Source organism: Mastigoproctus giganteus, chromosome 10 (genome assembly GCF_048544385.1).
Source record: "Mastigoproctus giganteus isolate SK-2022 chromosome 10, ASM4854438v1, whole genome shotgun sequence".
Classification (NCBI taxonomy): Eukaryota; Metazoa; Arthropoda; class Arachnida; order Uropygi; family Thelyphonidae; genus Mastigoproctus; species Mastigoproctus giganteus.
The window spans coordinates 182,724,974-182,742,690 of NC_143584.1; the positions used below are offsets into that span (position 1 = coordinate 182,724,974).

Consider the following 17,717-nt stretch of genomic DNA (forward strand, 5'->3'; position numbering starts at 1 on the left):
ATATCACTGGCACACGTTTCATTCTTTTCAAGCTCTTTTATTGCTTTGAAAATTATTTTGATCGCATACATTGAGAAAAGAAAATATAATTCTATAATTATATAGGCACCTCTGTTGAATTTTCATTAATTTGAAGGATTTTAAAAAGCTGTTTGGAACAGTCCTTTGGTTTGCTTAAGAAATAAAGGCTCAAAGCCTTCCATGAAAGCAAAATTTGTTCTATACATGGTTGTAAAGAAAGCTATCTAATTGGTATGTGCCTTAAAATTTCCTTAAACTCTGTTTTGGCAAACTCATGAAATTCTTTAAGGTTATCCCTTCTTTTAGCTGAAACAGAAAAATGACCATATATTTTCAAGACAATATTTTCTATATCAATATCAAAATTACTGAAAGCATATTTAGCTAAATTATGAATAATGTTAGCATGACAGTTTGCTTTAATTACGTCTTCATTTAATTTCTTAATATTTTTGGAATAGGGAATTATTTACTCCCAAAATTACAATTTGCATTGTCTGCAATGAAACTAGGTACCCTTTGCCAATCCAATCCTAAATTACTCATTGAATTTTTTAGGCACTCAAACATTCCATTTGCACTTTCCTCAGCATTTTCAAAAAATCAACTAAATAGTTTGTAGGACTGTATTCTTTGTTGAAGTACTGAATTGACAAAGGAAACATTTTCATATTCTTTCTATTAGAAGCATCAATCTGTAAACAAAAAAATAATGGTGGATCATGATGTTTTAAGTCATCCAAAACAAATTGCAATGCTTTTTTACCTAAAACATTATAAACAATGGCAGCAGATTTAGTTCTTCCACATGATATTTTTGGTGCAATTTTTGAATCATTTTAAAGTTTAGAGTTCAATTTCATGCTACAATCTAATGAGTTAAGAATGGTGATGCTTAGTTGAATGATAAATATGAGTTATTTCAGATGCAGAAACTAAATCTTTCGTATTCTTTTTCACAAGAAACCTATCAAGACGATTTGAAGAATTTGTCGATTTTTGAGCCGATTTATGAGCTTGTGAGTCTTTATGCTGAGTAACTGCTAAGATGCTCATATAATCAACTTTAAATCATTTCTGCATAGGAGACATCTCACCTCATGAGGATCATTTTTGTTGAAGCTAGCTGTTCGTATTCTTTCTCCCAGTTTTTGTTATAAGACCAAAGCCTCTTCTTTTTTTGGGGAAATTCCATTTTTGATGGCTAAAAAATAAAAAATGTTTGTATATAACATGAAATGTGTAGATGCCTATAATCTTATAAATGAAATAGATAAATGTTTCTTTGTAAAGTTATGGGAAAAACAGTTTAAACCAAGCCATTGAACTCCATATTATAAAAAGTGAGTTTTCAAATACCTGTGATTTTATTAATTATCTACCAGTCGCACGGTTTTCATGAAAATTAGATCATGGCCATACAGGTGCAAGTTTTTATGCTTTGTCAAAAAAATATAATTTCATCGAGAAGTATGAAGTTAAGTGCATGGTGTTCGTGAAACTACATATAAGAGCCAGAGAGGCTAGAGTGGTTAACATTATCTCTTTATAATTCATTTCTCAGTGGCGGATTTTGCATTTGATGGGGTGTTTAACATATCCCCTGTTAAAGCTTTAAGCTAAAACTTTGAAATGAAATTGTAATTTTTTGTTGGTTTGGGGGCCCTGCACATGTGGGGTCTGAAGCGTATGCCTCCTATGCCAGTGCAGAAATCCGCCACTGCCATTACAAGACACAGGCATTAAAAAATGAAAATAAAGGACAAATTGCATCCTTTCTCATTTCAATAAAGGACAAGGACAGTTTGGCTAAAATAAAGGATGTCTGGCAACCCTAAGAACACCACACATCTAATAAATGGGTAAAGCATAGCCAGATTTAAGGTTGTTGTGACCCCTAAGCTATAACTTTTAAGAGGTCCCCTTCTACAGAGTAAATTTTAGGTTTAATAGCATTTCATGCTCATCAAAGGGCGAGTATAAAATTCTAAACACATAATAATACATACGTTTTTATTAATTGTTAAAAAAATAACAGATATTTTTGACATTAGTAATAATAAAAATAATAACAATTAAATTAATAATATAATAAAACAAAAGACATTATTTTCATTCATTTTTGTTAAAAAAAATAAAATAAATGCAATTTTTTGCATGTAACAGATAAATAAAATAATTTTTTATTTAATGATTAATAAAAAAAATTATTAATAACAAAAAATTATTGATTCAAATTATTGTTTTGAAGCATAGATGTACAACTTTCATTTTTTACCCTCTTAAGCCAGCTAAATGATCTTTCTCCAGAGCAATTAGTTATCATCAAGGTAAGAAAATTGAAAATACAGTTTCAACATTTGGAAAAACTGAATTATTTTGTCTTGAATTATTATATTGTATAAATTTTGATAATGAAACTCATTTGTTTGAGAATAATTTTTCTTTTTATACAGATGAAAATGTTTTTTATATACGTATAAGTTATCATATGTCTTGGGGATAACTATTTACTAAAATTTTTACAAATTTCTCTGAGATCTTTGTCTGTCTGGTAAAAATTTAATAAAAATGAAAATTTTTGAGAAATATTCTTATATACTTCAGCTCTTTGTAAATTACTTTCTGAGGAATCCATGATATGAATGAAATATTTTAACTTAAATTTATCTCTTGCAGAAAGATCGTCAATATCAAATGCATTTCAATCATTAATCTGTACTTTCTTAGATCTTCTTCTTTTCTTTGCACTCTTATAATCTACGTTATCTGGTAATATTTCTTTTGCATTTTGTTCAAATTCATTGAAACTATTTCACGTTTCTTTTATGACACCTGATAAATATGCATACAGTTCTGAACATCTACTTTAAGATGTTTGAGGGTCTTGTAATATTTTTCTGTTTTTGTGAAACTGTTCCAATATATAATTCTATAATATAAGGATAAACATAAATTCAAGTTCTTCCATTTTTTCATGGATAACAGAGGCTTCTCTTTTGGTTTCGCCATTTTCGTATTCATCATACTGAAATTTAATTAAAACATTGATAATTGCTCTCTCGTAGCTTTACTATGTGCTTCCCATCTGGTGTCAGAAAGACGTTTTGGAACTTTGGATTTGGATCCCAAACCCGATATTAAAATAGACCATCATTTTAGCATTAGTAAAGGCACATGATGCAAGAAAGCAAGCTTATATAGCATCAGCCAAAAAAAAAAAAAAAACCTTCTCATTTCACCCATCCACTCGCTCCAAATGTTTGTCTAGTTCTGCCTTGAATCTGTTTAAGCTATCAACTTCTACAACAACAGATGGAAGTTTGTTCCACCAATCAACAACCCGCTGGCTAAAGGCAAACTTCCACACATCTATCCTACAACTGACTTTCCTCAATTTGAATTTATGTCCTCTCAGGCAATTATTCTGAGCAAGAGGAAGAATCCCATCAGCATTGAGCATGCTCAAACCATTCAAGCCTTTATACACCTCAATCAGATCACCTCGCCAGTGCCTAGTCTCCAGACACTGTAATTTGCAAAACTTAAGCCTTTCTTCATAAGAGCAACCCTTTGTTCCATTCATTTATCTTGTTGCCCTTCTCTGTACTCATTCCAGCAGCTCTACATCCTTCTTAAAATGAGGCCTCCAGACCTGTATACAGTACTCAAGGTGTGGCCTGACCACTGCCTTATAAAAAGGGATAATCACCTCCTTATCCGTGCTAGAAAAATTCCTGTATATCATTGACAAGACTGCTCAGAAGCAATGCAGTCTCTTCAACATTTTTGTTGAAGCAGAGAAATGTGTATAGGTTTGTTGCAAAATTGCAAATAAATTTACTGTGTCTACACAACAACTGCAGCATGGCCGACCAAATATAACTAATGTCTGGCACAGGGAATATATATGGCATATTTATTTTTTTCTAAACTTTTTTGCTGCATATCCTTATATTTCCCTGGACATGTTGGCTGCATTATCGTAGGACTGTTGTCTACACTTGCTAAAATCAACGTTACATTCATTTATAATATAATCATGTATCAAATTGGCTGAATTTTTTCCAGAATGGTTTTCTATTGAAATGAATGTGGTTATATTTGGTCGGCCATGCTGCAGTTGTTGTGTAGACACAGTAAATTTATTCAATGGGATAACCATCACGAGGACAAACATATCTTACAATAACAGTTAATTGATCAACATGTGACAGATCAAGGCATAGAATCAACAAACTAAAATAACCAGCTTCTTTTAAATCTTCAAAATAGATTTTATTACTTTTTCAGCCATTAAATCAATAATTTCGTCGCATGTTGTTTTAGATAAATACAATGGCTTTCCAGACCAAGAATTCCCATAATAACCAATAGTTCTAATAATCCGAGAAACTTTCCATTTCAAGATTAATTAAATTTCTTGCCAATTCTAATCTCAATTCCATTTCCACTTGCAGTCTGCCAAACCAATGCACTTTTTCTGACAGAATCTCAGTTATCGGTTGATTCAACTACTGTTCATCTCAGTTGCCCAAATTATTTGTTGTATGATTCCTTTCGTCTCAAAGGTGGTACTTGTGCATATATCTGTTCCGATATTCCCTGTCAGAGACTTGGTAATTTGGAATCTCCTCTGGCTTAAAATCTCTCTACCTCATTGTGTCAAATTCATCTGTTGTCTCTACCGTTCTCCCAACTCCACTAATCACTTGGAGCTCTTTGACTTCCTCTCTTTGCAACTTGACTTTCTCCAGTCCAACTTTCCTAACAGTGAAGTAATTTTCCTTGGTGATTTTAATGTTCACAACTCCAGCTGGCTTCCGTTTTCCAGTCACACCGACCCAGCTGGTCGAGATGCTGCGGCTTTTGCAATTACTAATGACCTTACACAGATTGTTCATTTACCTACAAGAATACCAGACAATCCTAACCATACAGCCAACATGCTTGATCTTTTTCTCACAAACAACCCTTCTAAGTGCACGGTCGAAGTGAGAGGTCCTTTAGACACCTCAGTTCACAACTTGGTGATTGTCTCTTCTCCAATGGAGCTTTTATCTCACGGCTATTCCCAACCTCGTATTGTTTGGCATTACAAGAATGCAAAATGGGATGACCTGCAAGATTTCTTTTCTTCTTTTCCTTGGTCGGATTACTGTTTCAAAACTTCTGATGTAAACGTTTGCTCAGATCGTGTCAGTGAGATTATTCTTGCAGGAATGGAATCCTTTATCCCAAATTCCACTTTAAAATCTCGTCCTTTATCTGAACCTTGGTTTTCCAATAAATGTGCTAAGGCTGTTCAAGAGAAGAACATTGCATATCGTAATTGGCTTGTTTCTAATTCTTCAGTTTCATTTTCTGCCTACACCAAAGCTCGCAACACTTGTAAGGCAGTTATTAATCAGTCCAAACTAGAGTTTGAACAGGCTAAGAATAGAAAACTTGCTTCTTGTCCTAATGGTAGCCGAGCATTCTGGTCTCTTGCCAAAGCTATTGGCCGCAACTTTTGCCCATTTCTGCTCCCACCTCTGTCGAAATCAAATGGTTCTGTTGTCACTTCAGCCAAGGATAAAGCTGACCTGCTAGCATCCCATTTTTCTTCCAACTCATGTATTAAAGATTTTAGTAAAACACCTCCCACCATTCCCAACACACTCCATTCAATGCCTCCTGTGGTCTTCCATCAAAAGGATGTCAGAAGGATTTTGACAAATCTTGATGCTAAGAAAGCTCCAGGTCCTGATGGTATTTCTCCACTTGTTCTCAAAACCTGTGCTCCTGAACTTACTCCTGTTCTTTTCCGCCTTTTTCCACTTTCTTATTCCAAAGGTGTTTTCCCTTCTGCTTGGAAATTTGCTCATATCCAGCCAGTTCCTAAAAAGGGTGACAAATCCCTCCCATACAATTATCATCCCATTGCAATTACTTCTACTCTTTCTAAAGTAATGGAGAAATCAATTAACTGCGAACTCTTAAACTATCTAGAAACCTTCCATCTGATCTACAATCGCCAGCATGGATTCTGCCAGTGTCGATCCACTGGTGATATTCTGGCTTATGTTACCCATTTATGGACTAATTCAATGGAAACGTTCGGTGAAACTCAAGCATTTGCTCTTGACATCTCAAAGGCTTTCGATCATGTTTGGCATAGAGGTCTTCTAAACAAGCGTCCATCTTATGGTTTGCCAACTGTTTTTAGTAATTGGTTATCCAGTTTTCTATCTGATCACTCACTGAGGGTGATGGTAGATGGCTCTCTGTCTTCTAACTTCTCCACTAATACTGGTGTCCCCGAAGGTTCAGTTCTTTCCCTCACTCTTTTCCTCCTGTATATTAATGACCTTCTTCCATTGACTGGAAACCCTATCCATAGTTTTGCCGATAATAGCACATTGCATTCCATTTTCCATTTTGAGAAACCTTCTCCTGCTCAATCAGCTTCAACTCCTCAAAAATCTGCTACCAATTCCTTAAATGCCGATCTCCGGGTAATTCCCCAGTGGGGCAAAGACAATTTGGTTAATTTCAATCCTTCTAAAACTCAGTCTTGTCTTATATCTCGCAAAAAGGATTCTTCTGCTCCCATGCTGATCTTTGGTGACACTCCGATTTCTAGGCAAAATTATATATCTCTTTTGGGAATTACCCTGACTTCTAATCTCTCTTGGCACAAGCACATTACAAATATTGCTTCCTCTGCATCTAAAAAACTTGGTTTTCTCTTTCGCTCTCGGCATTGGTTTTCTTCTAAACAGCTGTTCACTCTGTATAAATCGCAAATCTGTTCTACCATGGAATATTGTTCCCACATCTGGGGTGGTGCCCCCAAAACCTCTCTCAGGCTTCTTGATTCCATTCAGAAGAGGGCAGTTAGATTAATTAATGATTCATCTCTAACAGAGTCTCTCCACTTGCTGTCCCATAGATGTACTGTTTCTGCTGCATGCCTCTTCTACAGTTATTTCCATGGGCACTGTTCTTCTGAATTGGTTTCTATAATTCCCGCTCTCTCTCTTTCAAAACAGTCCAAACACGTGCCGCCACCAGCCAACATCCATTTACTGTCCAACTTCAAACTCACAGAACCAACTTTTCATCTTCCTTGTTTATTCATTCAACTGCCGTTTTCTTGAACAACCTTCCTTCATATGTATTTCCTGAAAATTACAGTCTACAGAAGTTCAAGTCCAATGTCAACAAATATCTTCTTTCGTCTTCTCAACCTCCAACCCAAGCACGGTACTAAGTACTATAGGTTCTAATACCTCTCATGTTTGGGGTTTACATAAAAAAAAAAAAAAAAAGTTCTAATAATCCGAGAAACTTTCCATTTCAAGATGAATTAAATTTCTTGCCATCGCCTCGAAATGCCAATCCTTGTTCTGCAAAAGTAGATATAACTGCAAAAATATGTTGAAGCACATGCCTCCAATATGTTTTGTTCTTTTATGATTCGTTTATCTAAAGTGGATCCACTTTTTCTTGATAAATACGTGTACAAAGCTGCTCTACGATCAGTCGAATTCTCCTGTTGTTTGATTAAAATGGGATTTTGTCAATTCTTAAAGCCCTCATTGGCTAAAGTACAACTTGAATTTGAAAAATGCTTGCATACAAAACAGTAGACACATCCAGTTGATGGAGAATATACTAGCCACTCTCGACTGTACTTGTCACCATTAATTTTTGTTGAGTGAAAGCGTCCTTGGAAGAAATACCTTAGTTGATTTTTAAATATCTGTTTTGATTTTTCAAATGAATCCTTCCAGTGTTGACAGTCAACAGGTCCTTTTTGATGGTTTGTTGTTTCTTTTCTGTATCATAGTCTGAAATATCAGAATCAGATGTAGATGCCTTAAAAATATCTACAGGAATAGTTTCTGTTTTATAGTATACAATATCAGGATTAGATGTAATTGTACTAGAAATATCTGTAGGAATAGTTGGTAATGATACATGTCCAGTCGATCCTCAATAGATGAATTTTTATTTATTTGTGTTACTTTAAAATAAGCATCCACTTTGGGCAAACTAGATAAATGAGCCTGTAATAACTTCTTATTTTTTTTCTTTTTACACCCGCTTGCAAAACTTCTCTTCATTTTTAATCCTAAACAAAATTTATTTCAGATAAATGAAAAAATAGTAAAAATGAAAATTTTCAAACTTTAGTAAATAATAATTATTTACTCAACTGCTTTTATTTTATTATTGTCGATTGATTTTTATCTGTAAATTATGTTACATAAAATATGTTTCTAACTCACCTCACAATTTAAATAAAAATAATTATTTCATTAAATAATACTGTTTTAGATACATAATATACATAATATGTATATTACTGTTAAACTATTCTTAACATAAAACACTCGGAGCAATATGGCCTTAGTTGCTAATGCTCCTAAAAACCAAACAACAAAAAACAACAAACATAAAACACTGAAAGAAAACTGTTTGACAAAAGATTAACTATCCGGTTTTGCCCCACTCTCCCCTATAAGTCAGTAAACAATCTTAGATTTGACACTTACCATCGTCACATTCATAATTTATTGATTCCAAAAATAGGTGTGCATTGTAAAAACAACCAAAAGTATATTGTGATAAATTGTTTTTTACAACAAGTAAAAGCAAAAAGTCTATAATAACAACAATAATTTTCATTTTTTTGTATACTGATGTTCATTATTTATAAATTATTTATTTTTTATTATTTTTTCTATACTGATGCAGAGGCCCTAAGCTGTAGCTTGTCTAGCTTATGCGTAAATCTGGCCCTGGGTTAAAGAAACATATTCATGAACACCAGTTATAAAAATCACTTTTCTCAGGCCTTATCACTGGAAAGATTTTTATTAGTCTGAATTTTATTCCTCCTCCACAATATCCTTATGAAAAGTACTCAAAATGTCACTATGACTAGACACTCCCATTTTAAACTAGAAATGGTTTAATAAAAGTTCTACATGGCAATTTTTATAATTCATCAGTTGAAGTTTTCACTACAAATTATTCAATTTTGTGTAAAACATTCAAAATATTAACTAAATTGATATGCTGACCACTTTTTCCTTTTTTTCTGGTAATACAAAGAAATGTAAAGTGAACAGGGCAGAAGTTTACCACGAATAGAAGGCTTTGGTGAAACATCTAAGGTGCTACATCAATATTTTCAGTCCATAGCAAGAAGTGTTGGGTCATGTTTCAAGAACCATAGGCACAGTAATTTCCTAATAAATAGGAACTCCTAATCCATAGGACCTCCATGTTAAAAAAAAACAGTGTTACCCAAAACTTCTGGCTTTCTTGCTATGGCAATATAATGATAGTATAGAGTTCTGTCATTACATAATGATAGCATGCACTAGAAGTGAATTGGTAATGTTATGTCAACCCATTTTGTAGGGTGTCCCACTTCACTTTCAAGCACAGACATAAGTTATCAGTGTGTGCATGTGAAATGGAGAGGGGGGAAATACATTCATTATGCGGGCAGGACCAGCTTAAAGTACTGTATGCACCTGCTCAGAGATGGCTTTGTATCATAGTATGATAAGCATATTTTATAAATTTTGTTTTATATCATAATCTTTGAAAATATTAAACTGGAATTAAACATTAAAATGGATAAATCTACCATACCAGTCAGTCCTCAAAGCTTTAGTCATTGAATGACCACCCAAAAAGCCAGCTTGTTCCTGGTGCATGCTTGTACACTTTGGCAAGCGATTTGACACTAACCCCACTCATCTAGCTTGTGCCAGTATCATTTATGTGCCTCCCCATAAGATTGTCAAAACCATCTAATAGAAGCAGTCTTCTCCCACCAATCAAACTTTTTTTTTGTCAAGTACCATAATTTATCTAAGGAGTAATAACAGAAATTCCTATTGTCTTATAAAGTTATAAAATCTGGTATGATATTGAGTGAAAAATCTTCCATTTCAAGACCTGCTATGTATGTTTGTTCTTTACATACATAACAGGTCTCAAAACTGAAGTTTTTTCACTCAGTGTTGTACCAGATACCATACTTTTAGTGATAATGAACCACTAGCAAACAAGTAGAGGGTACTCATTTTTGCAATCAAAATTTTCAGTTGAATCAGAATAATAAATATGTAGCATATAAAAAAAAAATGCAAAACATTAATCGGTACTACCCAATTAGTGTTTTTTTACTTTTAAAGATAAGCATGTATGAAATAGAGATATAACAGTTAATAGATAAAGATATAACATAAATATTATATCTCTATTTCATACAAGATTATCTTGAAAAGCTTCAAAACCCACAATATGGAAATTGCGACTTCTTCCGGTGTAACAAACATTCACCCTTTTTACTATGTTTCTTGAAACACAGTGAATAGTTACCTCAGTTACTTTTGAAATAGCCAACTTAATATTCTGATGGAATTTCTCTAATTTGTGAGGATTATTTTACATATATTGATGGAATAAGAAAATGCCACCTCCTCTTCAATACACAAAAAGGTCCCATCAATAAACAGTGTTAATTCTGCCACCACTTAACTACATAAAAAGATTCCACTGACACTATTCATTTTGTAACTCAAAGAGCCGACAGATGCAGTTACCTCCATCTTAACAAGGCCCTGGTTGCTTGCATGCATATTGTGTTAAATAGTCCCAAAGGGAAATTCCAGGTGAAGAAAAGGGGACAGCAGTGAAGTAGCCGGAGTGGCACATTAAAAAAGAAAACATAAACGCATGTTATTGTATTGTAAAAACTGATATGTATTTTGTAGCCTTGATTATTATAGTTGATTCATTGGTGCCGATCCCCTTCTCGTATTCTCTTTGTCCTTTATTATTGTGTTCGTCATTGACAAATCTAAATTCCACGCGATACTTGTTAATTTTTGACCATTTTCATACATCCTTATTATTTTAATTTTCTGACCAAATCAACCGCTTTCCTTTTCTTGTAGATTTTACTGGTATTTCTGTCACTTATTCTTAGTCAGCACCATGATAATAGTCAAAATGAAATTCTGTAAAGAACTTCACAGAGTTAAGGGGAAAATACTTCAGTTATAGCTCAGACACAGCATGGGTTTGTTAAGGGGAAGTCTTGTTTGTTTGTTTGCTTGTTTGTTATTTGGTTTTTAGGATCATTAGCAACTAAGGCCATAATGCTCCGGGAATATGCGGTGGTCATTCCCTGACCTTTCGACATCCTCCGTATTTGGTGGTGACGGGCTCGAACCCCGGTGTAATCAAGAAGCGTGTGCTATGCACTGCTGCTCCTTCCCACATGGCTGCGGAGGCGCCGGGAAGTCTTGTCTAACTAATTTGATTGGATACTATGATGTAGTCACAAAGGAACTGGATGAAAAGAATAACTTTGATATCATATATTTGGATCTTAGAAAAGCCTTTGATACTGCTGCACAAATTGGAGCAGTGTGGCATTGAAGGCAAATTGCTGCTATGGATAAAGGGATGGTTGAGTGGAAGAAGACAGAGTAAAAAGAAGACAGAGAGTAGTAATCAATGGACACTGCTCTTCATGGACTAATGTTATTAGTGGAATCCCTCAGGATTTAGTGTTGGGTCCATTGTTGTTTTCTGTATTTATGTTTGTTTGTTGTTTGTTATTTGGTTTTTAGGAGCATTAGCAACTAAGGCCATATTGCTCCGGGGATATGCGGTGGTCATTCCCTGACCTTTCCGCATCCTCCATATTTGGTGGGCACGGGCTCGAACCCCGGTCTAATCAAGAAGTGTATGCTACGCACTGCTGCTCCTGCCCACCTGGCTACGGAGGCACCTTCTGTATTTATAAATGATATTGATGATGGTATATCAGGCTTAATGTCCAAGTTTGCAGACGATATGAAGGCTGGCAGGGTTGTTAATGCACTAATGACAGTACACTGTTGCAACAGGATCTAGAAAAGTTAAGCGGATTGGCTGAGAGGTGGCAAATGAAGTTTAACATTGACAAATGTAAAGTACTACATATGGGAAGCAGTAATCCCAGAGTAACGTATCAACTTTGTGGTACCACAGTGACAGTGGTAGAGAATGTAAAGGACCTGGGGGTAATTGTGCAGGCAGATATGAAGTTTTCTGAGCAGTGCAGACGGTCTGCAAGAGTAGCTCACAGTGTCTTGCCAATGATATACAGGAATTTTTCTAGCAAGGATAAGGAGGTGATTATCCCCTTGTATACGGCAATGGTCAGGCCACACCTTGAGTACTGTATACAGGTCAGGAGGCCTCATTTTAAGAAGGATGTAGAGCTGTTGGAACGAGTACAGAGAAGGGCAACAAGATTATTGAATGGAACAAAGGGTTGCTCTTACGAAGACTTAAGTTTTGAAAATTACAGTGTCTGGAGACTAGGCACCTGCAAGGTGATCTGATAGAGGTGTATAAAGCCTTGAATGGTTTGAGCATGCTCAATGCTGATGGGATTCTTCCTCTTGCTCAGAATAATCACCTGAGAGGGCATAAATTCAAATTGAGGAAAGATGGTTGTAGGATAGATGTGCGGAAGTTTGCCTTTAGCCAGCAGGTGGTTGATTGGTGGAACAAACTTCCATCTGTCATTGTAGAAGTTGATAGCTTAAATAGATTCAAGGCAGAACTTGACAAACATTTGGAGCAAGTGGATGGGCAAAATAAGGGTGTTTTTTTTTTTCCCTTTTTTTTTTTTTTTTTTTTTTTTTGGTTGATGCTATATAAGCTTGCTTTCTTGCATCATGTGTCAATGCTAATGCTAACACACTATTATCACATCACGTGAGCTCACATTTTATAAAAGCACATTTCTGGAGGTCGCTACCGTAAAACAATAAAGACAATTTGCAGTTTCCAGTTTATTGGGCTTTTCTGTTAGTGCAATTCATTATAATTCATTAAACGGGTAGTAAACCTGATCTTATTGCATTTGCGATAATACCAATAGCTGGAATTCTGTGTGTTTTTATGTTATTATGTTGAAATGTGTACCCCCTTCACTGAAATCTTCAGTCATATAAAAAAAAAAATAATAAATTTTCAGTATCTTCTCGTCATTCCTATTTTTTAAGCTTGTTACTCCATATCTCACTTGTGCAATTTGTGCGTGGTGTATTTGTAGTTATTGATTGCTTATCATTATTTTTTTTTCTGTTTTAAATTTTACAATCCTAAAAAAAAAAAAAAATTTTGGTGAAAAAAAAAATTTATGCAAGTCCAAAGTTGCGTAACTCGGGCTTACGTAAGTCAGGGACTTACTGTACATTATTCCTCTAAATCTGTATCTGTAATTCCATCACTCTCTTACAAACCAGTCTGAACATTTGCTTCAACCATCAACGTCCGTTCACTGTCCTGCTCCATATTCACAAAACCAGCTTCCCTCTTCGTCATTTATCCCTTCTACTTCTTTACTTTGGAACAATTTTCCTTTACATGTATTTCTCAAAAATCACAAGCTACAGAAATTCAAATCTAAAATGAAAAGTGTCTTTTTTTTTCATTGGAGAAAAAAAACCTAAATTATATCTGCCATTTTAACATTAATATAAAAAATGTATTAGTGATAAAATGGCAGAATGATGGATGGCACAAAGCATATATACAATAAAAAAATAAATTAAATAAAATCTACATAAACCCTGTCTATACAAGTTGTTTAGGGTATTCAGTGAATGTATTATGTCAGTCTAATGCTTGATGTAAAAACCACATTATTGCAAAATTCTATGGTCTTCGCTGCTAATTATAAGTTAGTTGCTAATCCTGATCATATCAACAGACAAACATATAATATTCTAGCAGACTTCTCCATTCCATAAAGTAATTTTAAAATAACTGTATTTTGTATTACTGTGTGTTTGCTTCAAACAGGTTGGAGTGCAGTAAGCTGCAGTCATCTGCTTATACTTATCTGCACACATTGAAGAGATGAAATATTAATGGGAAGTAAGTATGCACATTTAACCTAACATAAAATAAGTGGATGTGTCTGTATTAAAAATTTTTGGTTTGAACTGCCACTAATTTTAGGCATACATTAGTGTTTCCTTTAGCATGATTAAGTCAATCTGTCTATCCCCACTCACCTGACTAAACTGCTTGTACAGAGAAGTAACATAATTCTTTCAGAAACTGTTTAAAGCAGGCAGGTAGTCTTTTTTTCTGTGCCATACTGTCCAAAATGCCACGCCTGAAATTCTGACCTATATTAATTATTATTAATATTTATTAATTTAGTCATATATGACTAAATACTTATTATACTGCTGCAATTTATAAATTTCAGCAGTATAATAATGCATACCTACTTTAAGAAAAAGGATTATCTGTAATTTTAACTATGGTGCTTCTTCAAAACTCAATGAATCACAATTTTTATTTTAATAAAAATTCCTATTTTAATTCTTTATGAAAACCCCAAACATAAAAAGTATTAGAACCTATAGTACTTAGTACCATGCATGGGCTGTAGGTTGACAAGATGAAAGAAGATACTTCTGACATTAGACTTGAATTTTTGTAGATTGTATTTTCAGGGAATATGTATGAAGGAAGGTTGTTCCAGAAAATGGAACTTGAATGAATAAATGAGGAAGAAGAAAAGTTGGTTCTGTCAATTGGAATTTGGCCAATAAAAGGATGTTGACTGGTTGTGGCACTTGTTCGGACTGCTTTGGAAGAGAGAACAGGAATTAAAGAAGCCAATTCAGATGAATAGTGCCCATGGAAGTATAGAAAAGGCATGCAGTATAAACAAAACATCTATGAGACAGAGTGGAGAGACTCTGTTAGAGATGTCATTAATTAACCTAACTACTCTCTTTGAATGGAATCTAGAAGCCTGAGAGAGGGTTCAGAGGCACTGCCCCAGATGTGGGAACAATATTTCATGGTAGGGTGGATTTGTACAGAGCAAACAGCTGTCTGGAAGAAAATTAACACCGAGAGCAAAAGAGAAACCCATTTTTTTAGATACAGAGTAAGCAATATTTGTAATGTGCTTATGCCAAGAGAGATTAGAAGTCAGGGTAATCCCCAACAGAGATATATGATCTTTCCTAGAAATGAGAGTGTCATCAAAGATAAGCACAGAAGCAAAAGAATCCTTTTTGCAAGATATAAGACAGAACTGAGTTTTAGAAGGATTGAAATCAACTAAGTTATCTTTGCCCCACTGGAGAATTACCTAGAGGTCAGAATTTAAGGAATCGGTAGTGGATATTTGAAAAGTTGAAGCTATTTGAGCAGGGAAAGGTTTCTCAAACTGGAAAGTGGAATGCAATGTGCTATCATCAACAAAACTATGGATAAGATTTCCAGTCAATGGAAGAATGTCATTAATATACACGAGGAAAAGAGTAGGAGAAGAACTGAACCTTGGGGAATACCAGCATTAGTGGAGAAGTTAGAAGACAAAGAGACGTCTACCATCATCTGCAGTGAGCAGTCAGAGAGAAAAATGGATACTGAATTATAAAAAACAGTTGGCAAACCATAAGATGAAAGCTTATTTAGAAGACCTTTATGCCAAACATGATCAAAAATCTTTGAAATGTCAAGAGCAACTGCTTCAGTTTCACTAAATTTTTGTATTGAATTTGTCCATAGATGGGTAACATAAGCCAGAATATCACCAGTGGATTGACACTGATGGAATTCATACTGGTGATTATTGATCAGATGGAAGGTTTCTAAATAGTTTATAAGAGTTTGCTGTTAACTGCTTTCTCCATTAGTTTAGAAAGAGTATAAATAAGTGCAATGGGATGATAATTAGATGAGAGCGATTTGCCACCCTTTTTTAAGAACTGGCTGGATATGAGGAAATTTCCAAGCAGAATGGAAAACACCTTTGGAATAGGAGAGTTAAAAAAAGCAACAAAAAACAGGAGTATGTTCAGGAGCACAGGTTTTGAGAAGTGGAGAAATACCATCAGGAGCTTTCTCAGCATCAAAGGTGTTCAAAATCCTTCTGACATTCTTTTTACAGAAGACCACAGGAGGCACTGAATGCAGTGTTACTGGGAATGGCAGGAGGTGGTTTACCAAGATCATCAATACATGAGTTGGAAGAAAAACAGGATGCTAGCAGGTTGGCTTTATCTTTGTCTGATGTGGCAATAGAACCATCTGGTTTTGAGAGGTGGAAACAGAGATAGGCAAAAGTTGCAGCCAATAACTTTGAAAGGGACCAGAATTAAGGCCATAATGTGTTAACCTTAAATACTCCTTTTATTTCTGTTATATCAAAGACAACAAAAATAAAGAGTACAGCTGTAAAAAATGCTCAAAATCTATCCTCCCAGAAAGAAGTTTACTATATGTTTACCATATGTCTCATCATGATATTCAAAGTTGAATGGACTGTTCAGAAACAGTGAGATTGCAATACTTTATAAGCTGATGATAAGATTAGGGAAATATTCTCAATCAGTACAACTGCCCCACATAATGAAACTATTCCATCAAAGCTTAATGTAGAGTGCAAGGTTATATCTTTCTTCATATCAGGGATCAACTTGTCGTCAGCTACATGACAGAACTCGTTGTTGTTGTTATTTGGTTTTTAGGAGCATTAACAACTAAGGCCATATTGCTCCGGGGATATGAGGTGGTCATTCCCTGACCTTTCCGCATCCTCCGTATTTGGTGGTCACAGGCTCAAACCCCAGTCTAATCAAGAAGCGTGTGCTACGCACTGCTGCTTCTACCCACCTTGCTACGGAGGGCCTGACAGAACTAGGGACCAGATTAAGGATGAAATAGGCCCTGGCCATATTTAAATTTGAAGCCCCTTTAATATATATATATATATCTATATATATATATATATATATTGCACACACATTTAAATATGTGTGTGCAACATGGGCTCCCAATAGGGACCCACGGCTAAACGGCCAGAAGAACAACACAACCCAACACTACACATCATAAACCCTACACTTAAACATACACATTCTGGCCTTTACATTGAACTGTATGCATCACAGAGTTACTACGTGGAGTAGGAGCCCTGTTGCCACTTGACACTGAACCCTATGTTACCATGTTAATTACAAATTGTTAATTCTACTCCCCAGAAGCAACAGACAATTCAGACAACTCCATGACCTTCTAACAAATTCCCCCTAATGTGGCAACAGGGCTCCTATTACAATTACAATCGATTAAATCGATTACAATAGCACAAATACATTTCTAAATTGCATATTGCTGCTTTAGTGTATATTTACTTCAAGGTGACTAAAGGACTTTTATATTATTTTTAGTTAGGCCCAATGCTGATGGGATACTTCCGCTTGCTCAGATTAAAAACCTGAGGGGGCATAGATTCAAATCGAGGATAGAATAGATGTGTGGAAGTTTGACTTTAGCCAGTAGGTAGTTTATTGCTGGAACAGACTTCCATCTGTTGTTGTGGAAGTTGATAGCTTAAGTAAATTTAAGGCTGAACTAGACAAACATTTGGAGTAACCGGACGGGTGAAATGGGAAGTGGTTTTTTTTTTTTGGCTGATGCTACATAAGCTTGCTTTCTTGCATCATATGCCTCTACTAATGCTAATATTAGTCCTTGTAGAGCAATGTCCATTTATTACCACTCTGCCGTCTCCCACTCAACCATCCCTTTAACCATTGGAGCAACTTAATGCCCTAAAGCTCGAATTTGTACAGCAGTCTTCTGTG

At 35.0% G+C, this 17,717-nt stretch overlaps 1 long non-coding RNA gene across 1 annotated transcript in view; it reads right to left on the reverse strand.

The window, feature by feature from the left end:
• Nucleotides 1-1,146: 1,146 nt before the first annotated feature.
• Nucleotides 1,147-17,717, reverse strand: part of LOC150079605 (uncharacterized) — a 41,786-nt gene continuing 25,215 nt past the window's right edge. Inside the window, exon 3 of the long non-coding RNA XR_016547558.1 lies at nucleotides 1,147-1,225. This is a non-coding gene — a long non-coding RNA (uncharacterized LOC150079605). The remainder of the gene's footprint in view (nucleotides 1,226-17,717) is intronic.